Consider the following 9,592-nt stretch of genomic DNA (forward strand, 5'->3'; position numbering starts at 1 on the left):
TTACCATTGAAAAAGGAAGGAACAGAACTACAGTGAGGATATAATGGACCAATGCAAGATGGAAACCCAGCAAGTTAAACTCCAAATCACGAAGCTCTGTGTCCAGTGTCAAATGACTTACATGGTTTTATCCTTCCAGCTATTCTGACTGCAACATAACGTTTCTTTTTTTGGATTGGTGGAACTCCCCTTGGCAGGTCTTCTATAGTTGTAGTTCTGAGGTCTCCAGCACAACCCAGGCTTCACCTTCACACCTTCACACAATGGCCACACTGGGTTTCCTTGCAGAGAAGCTTTTCTTAACAGAAAAAGATTCCACAAACCTTTTACTCTGTATCCTCCATGACTCTAAAGTCAGAACTACATAGCTGATGCCATCAAATTCTGCTTGCTGTTTAGGATAAAACTTGACTCCCTCAAATTACATTTGTATAAGCCTTGACTTGTTGCTGTTTAGGACCAAATACTTCCTTAGACCTTTTCTTTTTACAAGTTGCAGGAATAGCTGTGTGAGGTGTCCCTGAGGACACCATTCCCTTTACCACCCTTCCCTCATTCTCCTTATCGCTTTCAGCATAAATCAAGTCTCCAATATTAAATTTCCTGGTGTTCCTTTTCTCTTCAAACTGTACATTTTGTATTTTCCCCTACTTGCCTTTTTTCAATAAAACCAACTTGACCAGGTCTGTGACAGTAATATCTGGTATCAAATTCTGTCTTAGTTACATTTCTATTGCCATGATGAGATACTATGTTCAAAGTAGTTTTAAAATGTTTATTGAGACTCCTTATTATAGGGGATCAAAATCCATGATCTCCATGGCAGGAAGCACAGCAGCAGGTAGGCAGACATGGCTCTAGAGCAGTACCTGAGAGCTTACATCTTATCTTCAGGTACATGGCAAAAAAGGTCTCAGCTGGCAAGAGATCCAGGCTGGTACCTCATCTCCATAGCCTATGACATGAGAAGGCCATTATAGAGTCTTATAACCCTGAAAGTGTGAAGAGTCCATAGCCACAAACTTCCCTGCAGTCCAGGTTCAGAAGGTGGGGAACTGTTGTCATTTGCCATTTAGAATCTAGGCTCTTTGAATATTAATTATTTTTACTTCTAAGATTTCAATCAATCATGGATCTGAGGTGATTTGATTAAGCTCAAAGGTCATGTGTAGAGGCTAGCCCATTCCATGTTAATCAAGTTTCCAGCACTGTAACAAAATACCTGATGTAATCAGTTTTAAAAGGTAAAGTTGATTTTAGCTCACAGATTTAGCTAAGAGCTTCCAGACCGTGATAATTTGGCCCTTTTGTTTTGGACCTGTGGTGAAGAAGTACATTGTGGTGAGGAAATGTGTGGCAGAATAATGATGCATACCTTATGATGGCTAGGAAGCAAATAAAGAGGAAGATCAGAGGCCAGTGTACTAGTATCTTAACAGACACACATGTCCAATGACCTAACTTCTTACCACTGGGCTCTACCTCTTCCTAATAGGATATTCAGTTACCAATAGTGTCACAGGCTGAAGACAAGGCCTCAAACACACTGACCTGAATACTTAATATCCAAGTATAACACATATAACTACCAAATATCTTGGGAGTGCTAGAGTAAAGCGGAAAGTCACATGTGGTTTGAGACCATTGAGAATACATGATTAAGTGAGAACTATTGCAGTTCTGAAGTGTTTAAACTCACTTAATCTCAACTGGCTTTATCAGTCTTATCAGATGAACTACATAATGGAGAAATCATTTTGGTTTTATTTGCTTTTATTTGCTTGTTTATTTGTTTGTGGTACTGAGGATTGGTCCCAGTGCCTTGCACATACTTGGAAAAGGCTCTACCAGTGAGCCACCAAGATCCCCTAGCTTTTATTACTTTAGATTGAAGGTAGAGAAATGTATTCAGAGTCATACCCGGAAGTATTTATTAAAGGATTATGACTTAGAAATATGGAGTAACATCAGAATTTGACACATTTCTTCTCAAAGAAATGTATTTTACGTGTGTTTGGGGAGAACATGTTTTCCCAAGGAGCTTTGCTCCCGTAAGCCATGTGCACATTCTTGAAAGCAGGATCCACATTTTGTTTTACAATACCAGTCTAATATCCGATGGATACTGCAAAATGCTGCTGTTACATAGCCTGGCATAATTAACTCCCATTTCTTGGGTGTAGTTTCCAAAATGGTCCTCTACTTTTATTCTTATTGCTTCTACATGAGTCTCTATGTGGCCCTCAGCATTGCTTTATAAAATAGCCATTTCATTTTCCTTTTCAGAACCCTCCACTAAATTCTCACTTGTGCTTTCAATAAAAATTTTAAAAAAATCCCTGTCAAGGTCTTACATGATGATAGCACCCTGATCCATTTCTGCTTCATCACCTACTTCCTCCCTCATTTACCCAACCCCAGCTTCCTTAATTCTCCTTGAATATGTTTGAGGTCTTTTTCACCCCAGGACCTCTTTTTTCTCTGCAATTTTCTCTCCACTTTAGTCTTGGTATGATTGGTTTACATTTTTCCTACAATCTCCCATCTGCATTTTACTTAATTATATGTACTAAAGTAGACAATTTGTACTATCACCTCTCCCTGTGTTATTTCTTTGACACAAATGAGTACATCAACTTAGTTTTTCTGGTTTTCTCAACTAAAATGTTCTTTGTATCAGTTTAATTAGTGCAAGGCTTTTGGAGACATAGTCAGTAGAGTCAAGTGAGTAAGGGAGAAGTAGGAAGGAAGGAAGGAAGGAAGGAATGAAGGAAGGAAGGAAGGAAAAAGGGAAGGAAGGAAGGAAGGAAGGAAGGAAGGAAGGAAAAAGGGAAGGAAGGAAGGAAAGAGGGAAGAAAGAAAGATGGATGCATAGGTGTTGTGGATAGAAATGTTACTGGGTATTAAGCAGCAGAATAGATGGCGACACTAATGAAAGAATGGATGGATGGAAGGATGGGTGTGGAAATGGATAGATTGATAAAGGTAATGAAAAATGAATGGGTGTGTGGGTGAATGGGTGGATAAAGACATAGGATAAAGATTAGTGATAAAGGTTGCTTAACAACATTGGACAGAATGTATTAGCAGGATTTGCCTCTTATATAGTACATTTGTGGTCTGCTGCTGTGAGAGAGATGAGGAAGGTAAGTGGAAGTTTCTGAGAAAAAGGAGAGAAGTTCATGAAAAGTAGAAGATGGAAACAGAATTTGACCCTCAGATGTCCTATGGTGAGCATCAGTCAGAGTAGCCTGGACTTCCCAGCTAAGTCACAGTGTCCATCACTGACCTCCTCCTTATTTTCACAGCAAAACTGTTATCACCCTTCTCGCTGCAAGAGGGTGAAGTGGGCATCACTGAGAATGAGTTCTGCAATGCCTTATATGGACAAAGACCTGGCCAAAACAAGGACTATGTGCATGAGGAAATGCTGTGTGCCGGGGGCCTCTCCACAGGAAAGTCCATATGCCGGGTGAGTAAGGCAGTCGTGTATTTTCCCCATGTCTATTCTATCTCAGTTTCTCCAGGAGTGGCTGTATTGTCCTCTAGTCTTTGTGGAGACCCCCACACTTCTTGTTTCATTACCTCTACTTGTTTTCCTTGGGTTCATGCCTCAATAGTCTCCTTGAGGATAGCTTTAGCAAATCCTAACATCAATTTTCTGTTGCATATATTAAACTTTTTATTGAAGCATAACACATACACAAATATATAATTTCTAAGTAAACAGTTTGTTAATGTTTTCAGTGCTGACTTAGTATGCTTCTGGTACCCATCTCCCTTTCTTGCCACTAAGTGCATTTTGTATGTTCATTGTTATATGCTGTCTCCTGTGAGGTTTCATTTAAGTTTCTCACTTTGTTTGTTGTTTAAGTTTCTCACTTTGTTGTCAGTTTCTTATGGGAGCTCTTTATACAGTATAAGAAGTAAATTCACATTTGGACATAATAGATTTTCTGGGGAAACTGTGCCAGAGAAGAAAAATAGTTGGTCTGAATTGAAGTGGCACAACCAGGGCCCAGATATCTGGATTCTGATGCCTTCCCCATCTCTGCAAGCTTCAGACTCCTGTACGGACATAGTCCCCATTATAGGCTGGATTTCCCATGGGATTTTCCTAAAGGGCTTTCACAAATGCAGTAACTTTAGGAAGTGTTCTGAAGACTCCATTGTCCAGTGAAATGAGCTGTCTTTACCCAGTCAAGGGATGGGCATATTTTTTCATGAGTTCCAGTTCACAAGTTGAAAAAATAGACCTAACCAAGGTTACCAAAGGCAGAGGAGTTGACTGAATATATTACATCAGCTCAAGGTTTACAGAGCCAGGACCTACACATAGGTTAGCAGAACTAGCTTTCTTACAAGTCCCTAAACTTTCCCTTCTAGACATGAGGCATGGTAAGCAAAAAGAAGAGCCCATAAGTTTTCAGCTTGTCCTCATCTGTCTGGGCTCTGTAGGATCCTAACATGCAGTTGGTATTTGTGACTTTTTACACACTAACTACTCTCTTTCTCCTTGGGGTGATTCTGGGGATCCCCTCATCTGCCACCAAACCAGTTCATAGGTCCTGGTAGGACTGGCTAGTTGGGGTCTGGACTGTTGGCATCCCATTTACCCCAGCGTCTTTACCAGGGTCACCTACTTCACTGACTGGATCAGCCAAGTCTAGGGACTTACTCCACTTTTAGAATCTGGATCTGTGTCTCCTCACACAGCACTACAACCTAGGCCTCTTGGAACTGCTGGCTCCCCACAAACATACAGCATCTTCATAGTTGCACAAATCTGGTTTCTGTTGGTATTTATCCCTGATGCTCAAGACCAGGCTCCAGGGTGAGCATCGGGTCTTTGGGCATTCCTTGCTCAGGCTTCCCTAAGCTATAGCCTCTACTCTTTAGTTTACCATCTGAATATTTTCCTCAGCATATCTGTTCATTCACTGCCACTACTAAAACAAGCCTAGAAAAGCCGAGCAATAAAGCCTCATCCTCCCTCAACTTTGATTGCATACCTTGTAGGGTTCCCATATCCTTCGGTGGTCAGACTTACCCTAGAGTTAGACATCAGACCTTGAAAGGGAGTAGATGGAACATTGCAAGGAAATTCTCCTTGAGGAAAAGGCAAGGAAACGAGGATGTGCCTAATTGGGTAGGAAAATGGGGGCATGCCCACTGCAGGGATACTGAGGAATAAGGATGCTTCTCCGAAAGAAAGTGACATTGCTATGGCCTTGTCCCTGCTGTGAGGAATACCAAATCCTTCAGGGAAAGTAGAATTTTACACCTGGCCTTCAAGTACAAGGGAGTAAGGGCCTCTTTCTGGAGGTGGGGCGACAGCACTCCTGGGATTTCAAGGAGAAAGAACAAATTCACAGGGAACCTAAAAGATTGAAGTGATTTTGTAAGTTTGGGGTGCTAGGATCAGGTCAAAAGGATAGAAATGTGACTTGTGGCTAAAAGTCTCAATGAATGTGGGGGACTAGAGCATTAGTCAAAAGCAGATAAAAACTGTTGTAGTAGCTGGATTAAAATCAAACATGAAGTCAACCATACTCAAGTTTCTACTCTAGGTTAATACTGAGCATCATCCTCGCCTATTTTCAGGGGCCCCATTCTTTCTATGAACCTGGTCCCTAATGTTTGAAGCCCAGACCACACCTGCCTCTGTGCACACTTGATATAACCTTTTCTGTTTGGTTGACCCAGGACTTAGTAATCAAGGAATAATTAAAACAACAAAAATGGTCTTCTGGATCCATTCTTTAGGCAATTGTACCTGACACAGAATACTTATATGGCCAGCAGGAGTTAAGAGACCTCACAATGCTGCCCAACCCAGTCTTTAGAATACGCGGTAAAGAGGAGAGCTTCTGTTTATCCCCAGGTCCATAGGAACCAGACAGCACTTACAAGGTTCAATACAAATCCTTTCTAATCATGGTGTTGTCTGATGGGTTTGTGTTCACTAGCAGCAGTGTCCTCGTTTTCAATCTTTTGCTGCCTGTGCAATAGGGTGTCCATCACAAAAGGATCCCAGTCTCAGCCACAGGAGATGGTCTATAGAGTACTTGTCTATCACAAAAGCCCAAGTTTGATCCCTAGTGCTGCATAAACAAGGCATGTTGACAAACACCTGTTATCCCAGGAGTTAAGAGGTAGAATCAGGAAGATCAGATGTTCAACACCATTCTCAGTTGTATAATAAGTTCCAAATGGGCCTGAGATGCATAAAAGCATACCTTAACACCTCCCTCAACACACATAAGAACCCCTTCCCCAGTACACACATATGAGAGTATCTTCTTAGTTCATTCTTGCTGGAGAATTTTTTTTGGAAGATCCTGCATCTGACCATAGCTCCACTTCTGAGGTACTGCTACAACTGGTTGTACATCTATATTCACATTAGACCTTGCTACTTTAAGGTCTATGGAATTAAGAATGCAAACACTTCACTTAATAACAAGCTTGGTTATGGAGTCTTGCAGCAAAGTTCATTAGGACTCTGAGATGCCAGTTAACAAACTCTTCCTTTCGTTGAGGGCTATAAAGTCTGGGGAAGAGTTAGCCTGACAGTGGTGTGGTAAGTGAAGCTCAGGTGACTTAGTGTGGATTATAAGTTTCCTCACTGGCCCAACAATTAACATGACACCCCCAGAGTAGCTGGACTCAAGAAACCTGGGTGTCATTGGGCCTGGCATGGGTTTTTAAAACCTCAAAAACAAACCCCAGTGACACAATTCTTTCAACAAAGCCACATGTCCTAATTATTCTAATCCTCTCAGAGTTCCACTTCCTGGTTACTAAGCATTCTAAAATATGAGCCTATGGGAGCCATTCTTATTCAAATCACCACAATATCCTTACAGTCTAAACCACTGATCTCAACTTATAAGTAGCCCACTGAAGAACACAACCAAAACTCAGCTCTAGCTCAGCCTAATTTATCTGTTACTTGATACCATCTGAAGTACTTACTATTCATATTCTTGTGAGTAACTACACAGGGAAGGGTATCAGTAGTAAGTAGTAGAATAGGAATCAAATCCCAGAGACTTCATGAGAGGGCTTGAACACATGTAGGCTTGTCATAGACCGTACCTATATGACTGCTGCCTAAGCCTCAGATTTCTAGTAAAGCCTTAGTCTGAGCTATACTAAGAATGAGCATCAGACATCCACTTAGGGAGATATATGGTATAAGATCAGAAAGCCTGAGGTTGGGCTTGCCAGACACAAGGGATTCACCAGATGGGAGGATAAGAAAGATCTACGATTTTCCCTGAATTCCATGATGATGCTATAGTTACTGTTCATACTACCAAAGAAAAGCTTGGTCTTGCTTTGGAGTAAAAAGAAATGAACTGACTTCAGTGAGAGGCTTTGCATTCCAATCTGGAACAGATGGTGCTGGGAATGTAACCAAATGCAACTGAGTTTCCAACTTGGTAAAGACAAAGTCAAATTAGGCACAGCTATGATATCAGAGTAGAACAAAATTATCTGCACAAGTGAGTACAGCATAAACATAATTTCCAAAATAATGTTTTCCACTAAACAAAGGAAGCATGGGGATTTTTTATCTTTATTTTCCAAGACAGAGTTTCTCCATAGCTTTGGAACCTGTCCTAGAACTAGCTCTTGTAGACTTGTTTGGCCTCAGACTCACAGAGATCCACCTGCCTCTGCCTCCTGCATGCTAGGAATAAAGGTGAGCACCACCACAGCCTGGTTATCAGGGGATTTTATTGTGGGGGGCTATATGTATATGTGGACAGGCTAGTTCTTAAACATTATGAGCTTCAGGTCTATATATATATGTATACATACATATATACATATATATATGTATACATACATATATACATATATATATATATATGACTACTGTAGACACATTTTAGGGATCATATTTAGTTCACAATCTCAGAACAAATACATGATCAATGTGGTAAACAGAAATTCCTCTGGGTACATTCAGTCTGTACTATAACATATTAGCAAAAAATAAGATATTTTGAAGCTACATTAATATGAGTTTACTTCTAAGAAACTCTTGAAGTTAAGGGGAAGATAGGCCATAGGATCACATTGGGGCAGTCTAACACTGTAACTTGAGGAGATATATACATAGGTAATTGTATCATGAATAAAATAAATAAAGTTGATATTTGCACTTTATGTAGCCTAAAAGATAGATAATGTTCCTTTGAACCACAGTCAAAACAATTAAACAAACAGACCAGCAAGAAAAATAAGGAAAAGATAGACATTCTTTGTGATATTTTATACAATTTCGTTGAATGTGATTTTCAGCTTTTGGTTATAACAAAAGAACTTTCAAAATAAGATTTAAGCTATATAAACAAGCTAAGTATGGCAGTGAGTTAAAAGGATTCATTACTGTTTCAGCTTTACTATTGGAATTTTTGTTGGCTCATAGGACAGGCGTTTTAAAAGCTATTAGATAAACAGCCTGCCCCTTTAAGATGCTAATAGAATGAAACTCTTTCTTTAAACATTTGCTATTGATGTGATGTTTTTAATAAATTTCTGAGGCCTGCAACACATTTCCAATCAGTAATTGATCAATTTATGCATTTCCTTGTTCTAGAGGACCTGGCAGACCCGTAAGGGATTGGATGTGTGTTATATACATAGGACAAAGCCTATTCCTGATTATGTCTTGTACCTACATAAATAATGAAGTCAATTCTTTATCATCTGATATAAATTTAAATCAGTAACTATATTAAGAGGTTCTTTAAAATCCCTTAGCACCATAAGAATGGCATATAATTCTGCCTTCTGGACAGAATTCTAAGGGCTTTGTTCCACCTTACTCAGTTCTTCTGATTTGTAACATGGCTTCCCTGATTTATTTGCATCAGTATAAAATATATGGGCACCAGTTAATAGAGCATCACATACAATTCGAGGAAGAATCCAAGAAGTTCTCTTTATAAGGTTAAATCTATTGCTTTTGGGATAGTTGCTGTGAATTTCTCCCAAAGAATTAGCACAAGCTCTTTGCCATGGTTCATTGCCTTCCCATAACCTTTTTATCTCATCAGTAGTGAAAGGCACTATAATATCTGCTGGATCTATACCTGGTAGTTGACGAAGTCTCAGTTTACCTTTTATAATTAATTCAGAGACCTTTTCCACATAAGTTTTTAATTTTTTACTTGGTTTATGTGGTATAAAAATCCATTCTAAGATAATATCTTCCCTCTGCATTAAAATTCCCATAAGAGAAATTCTGGAAGGCAGTATGACTAGGATACAACTAAGACTTGGATTCACCCTATCCACATGTGCCTCCTGTAACTTTTCCTCATTCATTGTCAGTTCCTTTTCTGTTTCAGGTGTTAATTCTCTGAAACTATTCAAATCTTTATTACCATCTAAGGTTTTGTTTAAATGAATTATTAGATCAGGTGTTATCCCAACAGCCAGTCATAGACTGGAAATATCTCCTAACCATCTTTGAAAGCCATTAAGAGCCTGTAATTGGTCTCTCCCCTAATTTGTGTCTTTTGGGTTCTAATTTTCTGTAAACCTGTTCTGTAACCTAGGTAATTAACAGAAT

This window comes from Myodes glareolus, unplaced genomic scaffold, assembly GCF_982192425.1.
Source record: "Myodes glareolus unplaced genomic scaffold, mMyoGla1.1 HAP1_SCAFFOLD_51, whole genome shotgun sequence".
NCBI classification, from domain to species: domain Eukaryota; kingdom Metazoa; phylum Chordata; class Mammalia; order Rodentia; family Cricetidae; genus Myodes; species Myodes glareolus.